Genomic DNA, 14,273 nt, shown 5'->3' on the forward strand with positions numbered 1-14,273 from the left:
AAGGTGTAGAGAGACCACAATATTTCCCAAAGAGATCCTTTCCCAAAATGTACATTCCAGTGTTAAACAGTATATTACAAGTAACCATCCAGGGCCCATTCATGATGAAAAAGCAGGCCAGAACTGAAAAATACTTCAAGCAAAATGTTTGCAGTTTTGATTCACTCTCTTGTAATAACTCCCTTGTAATAACTCCCTTGTAATCCAGAGGTGGATACATACTCCAAGTAGCTTAAACCAGGTAGCTCAAATCCTGAGAGCAGTGCAGGCTCCAGCAGGGTCTTGGGTAAGGACTCAGACTGTCACAGCTCAGAGACTGAAGTCAACCCAAGCTAGTCAATTGAAAACTTCTGAACTCCAGCCTTCTCTCTACACTGAAGCTTGGTATCACCTGCATCCATGAGGAGTGTGAGGGCTGAACTGACCACTCCCTTCCATGCCTACAGAATTTCAAAACTGACTTTGAGGTAGTTAAAACTAAGCAGTCTGCTAGTCATTTCAAATAACTTTTCTAATGAAGTTAATCCAGTAACCTGCACACTTCTACATAGTCCTTGGTTTCTTCATGGATAAAAATCTGTGCTTGTGATTACTCACCAGTGCCTTTAGTTGCAGCTTGCACAAAAGGTAACAATAAGCACTACTCAGAGGATGAGCTTTTTTTTTTTCTTTGTTTCCTTTAAGACTTCTTCTTAAGTGGTCTTCCACACATGGGATTTTGGGGAAGTGGGGGGAAACATGAAAACCAATCCTACTCCCAAAACACTTGCATATTTATTAGTTTACAACAGCATGCACCAGACCCAGCGTCATTCAGTGCCAGATGGGTGCACACAGCAACATGACTAGATGAGACTAAATCTCAGGCAAACCTTTCTCTCAATATTTCAATGCTCTCCATTTACTGGGACAAAAAAATCAACTGCTTCTTCCAATTTCACCTTTTTCTAACTTTCTTCCTTTCTGTCTACTAGATTTCACTTTGAAAGCCTAAATGAAAATCCCTGTGATTTAGACAGAAACTGTCTTCACCTTTATAGGAAAGAGGTTGCCCTTGCAGAATCCATTCAAAAGGCCACTCAGCGCAGCAGGACTGTGCTTGCTTTACATTGTTCAGTTCTCAGTAGTTTACTCAGCTGAAGGCCTGTTTGATTTGAATTTCTGCTAGGAAGTTTAGCAAATATTAAAGAAATATATTTTAAAATTTCACTGAAATAATCTCCATATCCTTGAAGATATTTAAACTTTCTGGCCAATACAGCACCCATGAGATGCAGCATTTTCCATAGTGCAATACATGCATTCTTAACTTTTAAATGGAACAAGAAGGAAATATTTATACTGGCTGTACCTTAATTTAATTTAATTAATTAAGCTAGGAAGGAAGTCCTGAAGTGAAGAGCAGACAAGTATGAGCTTTACTTTTCTTTCTCAATAAAACTGATCTGTTATTGAAATGCTCAGCTGAAAATCAGATCTTTTACTTAGGGGACTCATTTGCCTGGCTGTAAGCTGCAAATCTTTCATAGTTTCAGTTCTTCCACTATGAAGGCAGCTTCTATGGTAGGAATTTTAGGAGGACAGTCTTGAAATGTTATTAATAAGAACTTAGTGTGTACTTCATATTTGATGTAGGTGCACTCTGCCTCCTAATGGAAGTCGCATGTGTTTTTCCCCCAACTATGCACCGGTAAGTAATGACCCATCATCAGGCAGTAACTGATGACAATTGATCATATGGCCATCTACAGCAGCAAGAAATTAGAGTAATCTCTCAAGAGAATAATCAGAGAACAATTTTCCAGGGTCATTACTAGCAAAGAAGCTTGCTGAAGAAGAAAACAGTCTCAGTCTTCAGTCTGGATTTTCTTTTCTCCTCTGGATTTCATTTTATATACAAGGTTTACATTTAGTTTTAGAAAATTTTATGAGGCAGACTGAAATGTTAAGGGGATTAAGAAATGGGAGACAGTCTTTCACCTCCAACTCTTCAGTTCAAATCCATCTTAGGTTAGTAATGAAGAAGAAGTATTTACCATTGCTGTTCAGTGTCTGTGCAAAATGGATTGGTGGTTCTGGCTCAGTTCCCAGCAATAAAACTGCATGCCACAACTGGCAACTCCGTTGCCATTCTCAGCAGACAGCGCCAAGAATTAAATGAAGCATAGGAAGCAAAGTTACCTCTCCCCCACTACAGGCCAGGGTGGAGGCACATTGGCAGGAGAAGCCTTCTCTGCTGCCGCCTGAGCAGGCTGTGCCACAGTCGAGCACAAAGACATCAGTTCAGTGCTGATAGTGCGACAAACTATCACCTCTGAGGGAAGTTAATTTACTCATTTTCTTAAAATAATAAAAAATAATTAGGTGCCATCTAGTGTGGGACAGGTTAGGCCATAGTCTAGTAGTGACAGACTAGGCCATGATCATTATGCTGAAGTATGGATTAACCTGCAATTATAAAGAGATTGAAACTTGATGTAAATGCAATGGATTCCCACTACACAAGGTTTGTCTTGCCTGTGACAATACTCTAGAACAGAAAAAAAAAAAAAAAAAATCGAGACTATTTTTCCCCAGAAGTCACATGAAAGATCATTTCTCAGTCCAGGAGACTTTGACTCATTAACACCAAAAGCCACTAGACCAGGAAGTTTGTATTTCCTTAAACCGTAAACTTAGAGTAACTCCACTGAAATAAATGGAGCCAACCACTCACGCAGAGCAGCATGAAAGGAAGCAGAGCACACCCCAATCTTTATCTGGCCAATACTGGAAAGAAAAAGTGACTAGCACAAACTAAATATTGCCACCACACTTCCGTGCCGAGGGCATCAGCACCATCAACAGGAAAGACACTGAACATCCTTGCACATGAGCACAGCAGGAAAAGAATCCAACCTAGGCTTTAAGCCTTGGAGTGATTTTACCATTGAACAGTGCTGATTGAAAATGCATGAATTTTATTCTAAAAATAGCAAGATGGGTCAAGAGAATAATGATCTCAGTCTACACAGCTAGATGAATTCATGGTGATGCCCTCTTTTATATTTCATAGGATATTCACTATGGACCCTACATTTTCCATGGCTTTGAACACTTTATTTATCCATATTTTATTACCAGTGTAAACCAAATTAACACAGCATCTTCATGCTAAAAGTGATTGATAGATTTCGCTACTTGCTTGTCAAGATGCTCATGTTCACTGTATTCAGCTATCACACCAACCCAGAGACTGATGACTGTTCTGGCCTATTAATAAAAGTCTATTACAGTGCATTGATGTTACTTCTCTCAAACAATATTAATGCAAGCTCTGCGGCAAGAGGCACATTTTTAACTTGCTACAATAGAGTGAGGTCTATTTCATTACAATTACTAACTCTTTTACATCTTACGCAGACTGTCCATTCTTAGACATAAAGAACAATCACAAAGTGTTTTCCCTTTTTATTTTCCTGTTGTTTTAAAAATGTATTGTTCACCAGCCCATTTTTATAAAAGCAATTAGTGAGTTTTCAGTACCTGTACTTCCAACTGCTGAAATTGATACAATATGAAGTGCAGACAATTTTATGAAACACTGAGTAGCTACCTTTCAAAAAAAAAAGAATCACAAATTGACAAGTCAGACACTGAAGGACTCAAGACCAATCATTGATTGTGAAGCTCTTATGTTAGAGCTCAACTGGCAACCGGCAATGAATGAAATATATTTCCCCAAATAATATGTGATAGAAAAGTAAAATAATAAAAAACCCCACCAACCTTGAACATGCTCAAAGTGGTAAAGGAAATATGCTGTCAATTATTTTTTTCTTGTTGTCAAGCAGGACATTCTGTCTTCCTATAAATGCTCCTCTAGGATGAACTTGTTGCTTTCTGTCATTCAAGTTTTGGTTTGATATGATATTCAAACTGAAATGTCTTGATCCTGCTAAAGAAGCTAAATTGTTAACAGCTAAGATACTCCCAATACTTCTAGATATGGGGACAAAACAGCCTGCAAATGAGAAAAATGGCAAATGGCTAAAGGACACTGACCTCTAATACCTTGACTTAACTTCTTTTTATGTAGAACTTGAATAAGCCTCTAATTCTATAGCTTCCATAGTCACTTCACAGTATTTTTAAAAGAAAAACCTGAACAATAATACTCTGTCCAACAAAATGCTTATAAATGGTTTAGCTTTAAGCATGGCATCATTACCTATTAGTTTTCTTCAATGAAGATACTTACCTTGCAGCAGTTAAGCACATGCTGAATTGTTTCACGGTGAGTCAATAGCCTTATAAAAACCTACAAGGTTTTAATATGAAATGACATCAATTCTTTTGTTTATAATATGTATAATTTTCCAGAAAATCTAGGTTCAGCAATCATAACCTGAATTAGCATGCCTAGATACTCAGCCTGCACAAACTGTTGGTGCTCCACTCATTTTAAGTAACCCATTGAAAATACAGCCTCAGGACCCCAAATAGTGCGAGCAGCCCTAATGGCTCTCAAAGGCTGAAGACTTGGAGCTCACTCAGAGAGCTTGTGCTGGATTTAGTGATAATGGCTTAAGAGGCTACCTCTCCCAGCTGTCTGCAGCAGTCCCCCACCAGAAGCTGAAACAGAGCCATCAGAAAGCGATATGGTCCAGCCTTCACCCATAGAGCTCTGAGCCAGCACATTAATTTTAACTGCCAATGGTCTGCAAACTGTAACAATTGATAAACTGGCACTTGCTTACATCTGCTGCTTCCACTAGTAAGGTGGAAGTCTGTGGCAAAGTGGCAGGGTAGACATTAAGGGCAGTAACCCCTTCCTCCACCCCAGCAAAATTAATAGCACTTGTTTGCCAGAGCCCTAATCTGCTCAGAGTGGAACAGTATGTTGAAAGAAGCAACTCCATTTAACTTTGTTTGGGGGGAATGAAGAGCAAGGATTTTCTACATTTCACGAGGCAGTGAATGGCAAAGAATTAGTGTATATACAGTACCCCTTGTAATTTTAATTCACATTGCCCCCTCTCAGTGAATAAATCTTGTTAAACCTTATCCTCTTGGAGACCATCTGGATGAAAACTATTCAGGAAACGTCACCATTGGTACAAGAACTTAAATCTCACCATAAATCTCAACATGTCAAAGCCAAGCATGCATGCCTTAAAGAAACTCTGCAGCTGTGACTCGCTCAGAGTTGTAGACATGTGTGTGCAAATGGTGCCTACCAAGAAACACACTGCAACGTTTCAGTAACTCTTAAAAACAAATGAAAGCAAACTCGGGAATTTTCTCATTTTCAGATAGCTTTACACTATTTTTAGTATAAAAGAAACAAAATGGTTTAATAAAAGCTACATAAAATTTACTACCTTATTATAGCTGTACTGGTTCAAATGATCTCCACCCTTGTCCTTATCTTGCTGTGATTACTTCTCCCTCTCTTCCAAAGTACATGTGCTAATGTGGCAACCTATGCTGAAAATCGGAAATCATGATTACTTTGCTCTGTAATCTGATTGCCTGTATAGTTAGACACCTGCCTTCCTGGCAAATTTCTTTATGGTAACAGGGTAGGAGCAGGTTGGCCTTTTAAGTGCCAGATACAGCAAAACAGCTTCAATCTAAGCTCAGTGAGAGCACTACTGTTATCCAACAGCTCATATTCTCCTCTTTCCACCCCAAACCTAGTATAATTGTTTTTAGAGAAAAGGATTTTGTGTTTCACTGACTTCAAAATATGGTGAAACATAATGCAAAATTTACAAGACAATCCATCCAGTGAGTGAGAAAATAGAAAAGTAACTAAGAGAATTAATCTAGACTCAATACTTTGACAAAAAAATTAAAAAAAAAAAAATGGAGGGCATAAATGCAGGCTTGTTGAAAGGTTCTGCAAATTTGCTTCATTTTCCTAATTTCCATATAGGCAGAAAAAAAACACCCTGAAATATTGGAAAAGAATTGAAATTATTGACTTCTGGTAATTTAAAAAAACTATTTCTGAAAAAGAAGATTCATAAAGAGCTTGTTCAGAATCATTTTTCAAGTAAGGAAAAAAACTTATTTAACATAAGTAAGTCCTAAACAGCACATTTTATTTTCATTTAAACAAAATATTTAACTTGACTGAAACTGAATTTTTTTTCAGTTTTCTATCTTCTGAAAAATTTGCCCTTTGGATCTGCAAGTCAACTTAAAGACCAGCTACTTTTACTCTGTGAAAGTAACTTTGGAGCATAGGAACAGGTTGATTAGATGTGCTAGATGAATACAAGCTTCATCAGCCAAAGCAAATAAAATATTTCTGATGCATATCAATATACCACAATTGATGAGCCAAGCTTTCTCCAAAAGTTGTGCAGGTTTCCTGATGAGTAATCAAAGTAACAGTGGTGGACTCAGTGATCTTAAGGGTATTTTCCAACCTAAATGGTTCTATGATTCTACGATTACTGGACTTTAATTCAAATACAAATGATCCAGGTTTATTTTTGCAAGGCAGTCCAGTTCTGTGCAGCTGCATATCACCATGTAAAGCATCTCAGCTACCATCAAAACAGCAGACATGACCTGCTAATGCAGGCTCTTGCTTGACTATTAAAATAACCAAGCAAAAAAAAAATGAGGAGCTCAGTTAGCTTTAGAGGTAATAGGTGCTAGAAAGCCATGCAAAGACTGCCCTGGTGGGTTCCCTGTAAAGTAACCGTCCTTTCTCCACAAGTGCAGAGATACTCAGTAAGAATTATCAGCCTCCCACTGGAAAAGCAGTGCTGTCTGGGCCTCAGTAAATGGGCTTCAGCATATAGCTGTCTAAGAACTGTAGAATTTGTATCCCTCATAAAGGAAACGTTAGCTCAGGATGCAATATGCTTGGAAATGCCTTGTTGACACGCAAGGTGTATTGTTTCTTCTTTTTAAAGCTGTATCCCATGCTGGCCTCTAATTCCTCCCACATGAATTTCTAGACCAAACTGGGGAACTAAATGAGGAAGGGGTACTCATTTTTTCTCTGTCTGTGTAGTCAATGGATGAAGACACATGGGGGGAATTAGCCTCTGGAGGTGCACGTCACTTTCCAGCATCAATGGGGGAGCCTTGGGTGATTAGGTACTAACTTAGGTGCCATAGTTTCGTGCTTGAAGTCATGTGGCTCAAATCCAGGAGCAACTGTGCTTCTGTCCTAAATTCATGCATGCTGTTGCTACACATTGCAAAACAAAGAGCAAAGAGTAGTAGTTTTCATGGAAGTGATAACAGCTAGTATAAAAGTTAGTGCTTTGGATCTAAACCTAGAATACTATTATTATTACAGGAATCCAGCCCGTTTCATATGTCCTTTCATTTCACTCTTTCAACTATGCAGTGCTGCGTAACTGAACATACTGTGTAAGATTATTTCAACTTTTCATGGAAGCTTCACCACAGCTAGCCACTACTGGAAGCAGGACAGCAAATTTTCAAGGCCAACTTGCTGCTCTGGTACAGTAAATCAGTTGTTCCTACAGCAAGTAGCATACAGATTTTTTATTTTCAATGCATAATACAAGGAAAGGATGACTCAAGCTGAGTTTCACAGGTGAAGTTCAGATGAGTTCAGATCTATTCAAGCCCTCTCAATGTTTCCATATGCTTGACTCAAGTCCAAACATTTAATCGTCAGCTCCAAACAAAAACTTCCAATGAAGAAGCAGAGCAGGGAATCGTGAACTCTGCTTTCCAACACTAAGGACTTGAGCACTTTTTTTTTTTATAATCTGTCATTTGTACTTTTTCATACTAAAGGTGACAGTCTAATTCACATATGACCAACACCCATAAATCATGCTGGGGGGAGGAAATATTCATAAATCCATATCAAACAGAACCCAAATTATGACAAATGACATGGCAGTCATAAAATTGCACAAGCACAACTCACCAAGTCATTAATTTCATGGCCGTGGAAAATAAACAGACACATTTTTTTCGCAGCCCTAATAAATTTTAAAAAACTCAAAGAATGGTCCATCTGCTTCGAATAATTTTTAATTTCCTATTCTGTCTCGTTCCCATTAGCTATTCCACTGAGATATTTGCTAAATTCTTTCATTTGCCTCCTCCCATCTGTATTCAATTACTCTATTCCCAAATAGAGTTAGTTTTTCTTTCTCCTAAGTGCAGTACAAAATATCCCCACCTGTACCTTAAAGCAAATGTTATGTGTGTTTTATTATCTGTTAGACTCTATGAGTCATTCTAACTCGATTGCCTGTGCTGAAAGACTTGGAGGGCAATCTGATTTTGATGTTTTCTGGCTTTGGTGAAAAACACCTGCCTGATTCTCATAGCTAATCTATTAACTTGGTAAATGCCTCAACAGATGTTCTAGAATCAGCTAGGGATCAGGGTCTGTCCTCGTGACAGCGTCCGCTTGTAAGCTTGAAATATTTAAATGTTCAGAGATCAGAGGCCAATGATGTGTTTTGGGTACAAGCTTTCACTAAATCATATTTTTTCAGTCACTCCCTGGAGTGCATTCCACATACAATAAGTGGCTGGAGCATTCTGACTGAGCAGGCCAACAATACAGGCCTCCTTGAACTTTGAAGGGACATGAATTTCAAGGCAGCATTGGCTTCTTTTATTGAAAAATGGAACGAATTTTAGACTGTAGTGAAGCTGTTCCTTTTTAAGCTACATTTTCTTTTTTCCAGTTCCTTTTATTTCTTCCTAATTAAATCCACTAAGAAAGTATAAGGCTTGGCTTTGAGGCCTCCCTTTCCAAGGATAACCTAAGGTCTCCAAGGAATCTGTTCTAAGCCATCATTCTCTGTGCGGGTTAGCACTGCTGTGTATGATTCACTTACTGTGTGCCTGACCCCCCAATTTTTAACACTCATTTTAATCCAGGGTTGCTCCACTGACTCTAAGCCATTCTACTCTGTAAGAGCCCCTGAGGCTCACAGACTGGCTGTGCTCACCAGAGCAGAGCAATCCCCTGAGAAGGCCTTAGTCCTCCCATAGGAAGGGTGGGATAGATGCATGACATCAGTGTAAAGCCCACATGAAGGGACTCCCATTTTGAAGGTTAAGGTACTTTTCTGTCCATCTAGCACCACCAGAAAAACACAAATGAGAAAAAAAGGCTCACAACACAGAAAACCCCACAACCACTGCTGGCCCCATTCCACTATAAGAAATTGCCTTTTGAAAATCAAAGCTGGACCAGAGAGCCTAAAAACGTTTATTACTTTTATGAGCTTTTATATTACCTTGATTCTTGTAAGAAAAGCTCAAGATTGTGATAAAATGTCCAAATGTTTCAAACTGAAATGGCTGCAAGCTCCCCTGCAAAATTTTTTTCAATGAGATCACAATAAAAGCGAAACAAATAGAAAACAGGAGACCTTCCTCTGACCTTCACTTCACTTGACTGGACATTTCACTTACCCTTTGTTTACCTCCACTTTTTGATCTGCTAAATGGGTGTCATTAATGCAAACTTATTTTGTTGTTTTAAAGCTTCATTAGTTAATGTTTGTAAAGTGTTTTGAGATCAATAGAGCAGTGTTACCAACATATTCAAAATTTCATCTCTGGTGCTATTTGGTCTTGGAGGCTTGACAAAAAAGATTTCACGCTTCCACATCTTCAGCAATGCTCGGAAGCAGCTTTGATGTTAGAACTCTCATATGAGTGATCAGCAGATGGAGTTGGAGTTAGAAGGGCAAGACTGATTCTTACTCTTATTGCTGTTACACATGCTGCTTTCTAGAAAACAGAAAATATGAAGGGAGGGTTGATATCAAATACTTAATCATTTAAGGGAAGACACTTAAAGTACAGAGAACTGCTTATGTGTATTCTGAAATTACTGCATTTTTCAAAAGTACCCTTTTGGGAAAGCCATCAGGTTGGCATCCAAGCCTCACAAGAGCTGGAGAAAGGTTCGAAATGTGAGATGAAGGAGAAGAAAGAAGAAAGGTTCACTGGAAGCAGTGTTTCCTACTGAGGATATAGGGCAAAAAGCTTCATGAAGGAGGAAAAATGCTTTCTGTCTGTAATCAAATGTGAAAGAATTTGTCATTCTCAACTTACCTTCCAGAAATAGCTTCTTCGCTCAGTTTTCACACTGTACTCTGCTAAAATCAAATGTAATCCTCTCCTGTTACTGAGAGATTAAAAAAATTGAACTGGTTAGTAGAAAGATACAGTAACAAACTTTGGTTTTAAAGTATAATTAAAGTGCTTTTTTTATTATTATTATAAGTTAGGCTGATATCATAGAAACACAGAATATGCTGAGTTGGAAGGGACCTACCAGGATCTTCGAGTCCAACTCCTGGCCCTGCACAGGACACCCCAAGAGTCACACCAGAATCTGAGAGCATTGTCCAAACACTCTTTGATTTCTGTCTGTCTTGGTGCTGTGACCACTGTCCTGGGGAGCTCTTCCAGTGTCCAACCACCCTCTGGTGAAGAGTCTTTTACTAATACCCAACCTAAACCTCCCCTGCCTCAGCTTCAGACTATTTCCTCAAATCCTGTCACTGCTCTCCAGAGTGAAGAAACCAGTGCCTGCCCCTCCTCTTCCCCTCCTGAGGAGGCTGTAGCTGCACTGAGATCTCCCCTCAGTCTCCTCTTCGCCAGGCTGAACTGACGTGACCTGAGATACTTCTCTTACAGCTTCACCTCCAGACACTTCAGCATTCTTGTGGCCCTCCTTTGGGTCTTAATAATAGGGTTTTTATACTGGACTTTATATATATATATATATATATATCTCCATATATACCCATATATATCCATATATACCCATATATATCCATATATATCCATATATATCCATATATATCCCTAACACCCATATATATACACACACCCAGGACCCAAGGTGAGGCCACATGAATGCAGAGCAGAGCAGGACAGTCACCTCTTTTGTCCAGCTGGTGATACTGTGGCCATGCACCCCAGGTATGTCATATTCACTCTTCCCTTCTTATCTATTTTGACATTTTGGAAGTGGTATTGACAGAGGTAGATGTGATATGGTCAGTGCATGTGGCAAATATAGGCTTTTTCTTATGAACTCAGTAACCTGGAGCTGATCTCCAGATTGAAGCAAGGTTGCTTGCCTACACCTCTCTTTTGCAAAGGTTAAGATTATGCTTTGGGATCCTCTCTAATCTACAAGAATTTAGAGCTTTTTGTTTGTATTCCACACATCTTTTCTTCAGTAAACAGTTGAAAAGAAAGTTACTTGCCAGATTAACACAAGAAAATGAATACATTTTTCATATCATATTCATGCAGTTCCATTGACAGAAGTTTTATTGCATTTGTGGACCCTTTGGTCCAAAATAAATACACAAATTATAAACCAAGAATAATTCAGCATGATGTTGTTATAGCTGTCCACAGCAGAGGGTGCTAAGATTAAAGAGTTAACATTTGGTGCAATGGGAGAAAATTTTCAGCAAGCAGAGATAGATGTTTGTTGATTACTGAAGCAATAAGGATATTGGTTGACTCTTCATGAATGATACCTTTGCTGTTTGGGGTTTTTTCTCTGAAATGCAGGTTTTTCATAAGAAAGAAGGTACAACACCCAGAGCAGAAAAATGATGTGTGTTTTTTTGCATCAACAATATTACTCAGAAATTGAATTCAGCTTACACACTAACAAAAACAAATCAGATCAAACAAACAAAGAAGATTGTTCTCCTTTATTTTGCCTCTTTTTTCCCCAGAAGTCTTTAATTGTTCTCAGGAAGACACATTTATCTCACACCAAAAGCAGCCTTAAGTAAGTAAAAGCGCAAAATTCAGAAATACTTCTGGCACTGAAACTGGCTGTTACTGCAATGAAAATGAGCTATCTGACTGATAGCTTAGCTTCTATTGTGTTCCAGTGAAAATACATCCTTGAATTTAGAGCTGTGTAATGACATTATTACATTAAACTTGTTATTTGAAAATAGACAAACAGCTCCAAAAATATCCTGCTACCAGACACATGTTTGGCTTCATCTCTTCAGAGATGACTGAACATGTCATTAAGTCCCCCCTCCTTATAGCTACCAGCCCATTGGTTTTCACAGACTGTTAAGCTTGCTCATGGGGCAGAGTGAAGCAGAAAGAAGGGAAGAAACAAAAGCTCTGAAGTATATGCCCAAGGGCTTGGAAAGATCACAAGTTTGAGAAGGGATTAACAAGTCTTTGGCTAGTGAGTCACACTGAACTCAGAACAGGAACAAGTGAAAATTTTTACCTTTTGTTGCAGTGTCCTCTGTCAGTAGTTGTCCATCTTCACCACACAAGGGAGGCCTCCTGGGTTCACTGCTCCTTCACTCACACTCAGACCAGGCTTCTCTCCCACTGAGCCCAGGAGCAGCTATTGGGGTTCTCACTTGGAGACACCTTGGAAGCTGTCATCCTCAGCATCAGCTCTCTGACCTACAACACCAAAATCCATGACAAAAAAAAAAAACCCAAAACGAAAAAAGCCCTGTAAAACAACAGAAAACAAACCAAAACCCATTAAAAAATCCCAACTTTACAAAAATAAGCAATCAAGAGTGGTTTTGACATCAGAGGAACTATTGGTTTATACCAGAATGGGAAGTCACACTTGGGTAGAGAACAGATGATTCAACAGTTCTGCTTAAAAGCACAGTATACTCGTGCTGCAGAAAGGCATGAGGGAGAACAGAAGGCTAAAAGACAGCCTTGCAGAGAAAACCCACATACATTGTGGCTGGAAACTTGTTGGAAATCCAGGCTTTGAGCATCAAAGCAACTAAGGCAGCTCTCCACAGGAACCTACTTGTTTCAGCAAAAGTTAGAAGGCTGAATGGGCACTGGGGTGATCAGCATTTTGGGGGATCTGGACTTCATCACTCACTAAGACCTTTGTGTATAGAGCCCCAGTTTCCCATCTTGTGACAGGATGATAGGAAACTGGTTACTGATGATAAGCCAAAAAGAAAAAAAAAAGTAATACTCAGTACAGCATATACAGAAGTCCTCATAGAAGAATCCCTGTTACAATGGGAACCATAATACTGAAATTCATTTAGCTGCCATTCAATTACATACTTTATTTTTTTCTTTCCTCTCCAAGTCACCACTCTTACTAGGCATGACTGCTCACTGAAGAGTGAAGACAAGTAGTAAATAAAAAGCAATGAAAGCTGTTTTACATCTCTTTTCATCCCCTCTACGCAGCTCCCTCAACCTTAAAATTTAGGGGAATAAAGACCAGGTTTTCTATGCAGACAATGAAAAGTATATGCATTGAATGTCAATTCTATAGGAAAGAAAAGAACAGGCTGAAAAAAAAGAAACCCATAAAAGGAAATGCACCACATTCTTCCACCCTCTACCCCAACAAATCCAATTAAACTTGCCAAGACACACACACATGCCGTCAATCATTCCAGATCCTATCCACCTATCAATATTTCAGCAGCATTTCACTCTCTTACTTTCCAGGACTATGCACACTCCACACAGCATGCACTCATTGTTCTCCATGCTCCTTTCTTGCCCCTCTTAATCAGTCACAACAAGTCACATTCATTCCTTTCCTGCACCTTATGCTACACACCAAACTGGCTGGTTAGCTGGCACAGAGGAGCTTCTTTGTGCTGCATTGATGCTTTGGGGCTTGGCTGGCTGGGGGAGGGGGAGGTTTGTTGTTTGTGGTTTGTCTGTTTGGTTTTTTTAAAGGGCAAAAGGCAGGATGCAAAATATGGCTATTTATAGACAAAAGGACACCGACACAGAGGAATTGTGTTCATGATTATAAAACAATTTTACTTATTGTGAAGTACTGCTAGCCTGTTGTAGTGGCTTCATTTTAATGAGCACAAGGACAGTAGACTCAAAATTTCTGGTATTAACAAATCCAAAAGTTCTGCAGAGTCCTTACATATCTGACAAGAGCATTCTCAAAGCCTGCCTAGACACACCACTATTATTGAATTAACTTCCATAATTTGGATTTATTTCTTATGCAAGCTGTTCTGGCTCAGAACAGAACTCAATCTCCTTAACAGGAAGGGGAGATGCATGATGGCTCTTTCATTCCAGCTCATGCACTCTCAGAGCTGCCCTTGAGCGTGGATGTACACAGTAACTCATTTTCAAAGATAAGGATTATTTTGGGTGCACTAGAAAGATCACACTCATTCCTTGTACCAGTATAATAACAGGTTAATCTACTTCCTCTTTGAATTCTCACTTGATATCACCATGAGAAACATGGAAACTTAATGTGATAGAGGATTTCACCAACC

The sequence above is a fragment of the Pseudopodoces humilis genome, chromosome 9, assembly GCF_049639895.1.
Source record: "Pseudopodoces humilis isolate 2021_Gansu_Grassland_sample_001 chromosome 9, ASM4963989v1, whole genome shotgun sequence".
Lineage (NCBI taxonomy): Eukaryota > Metazoa > Chordata > Aves > Passeriformes > Paridae > Pseudopodoces > Pseudopodoces humilis.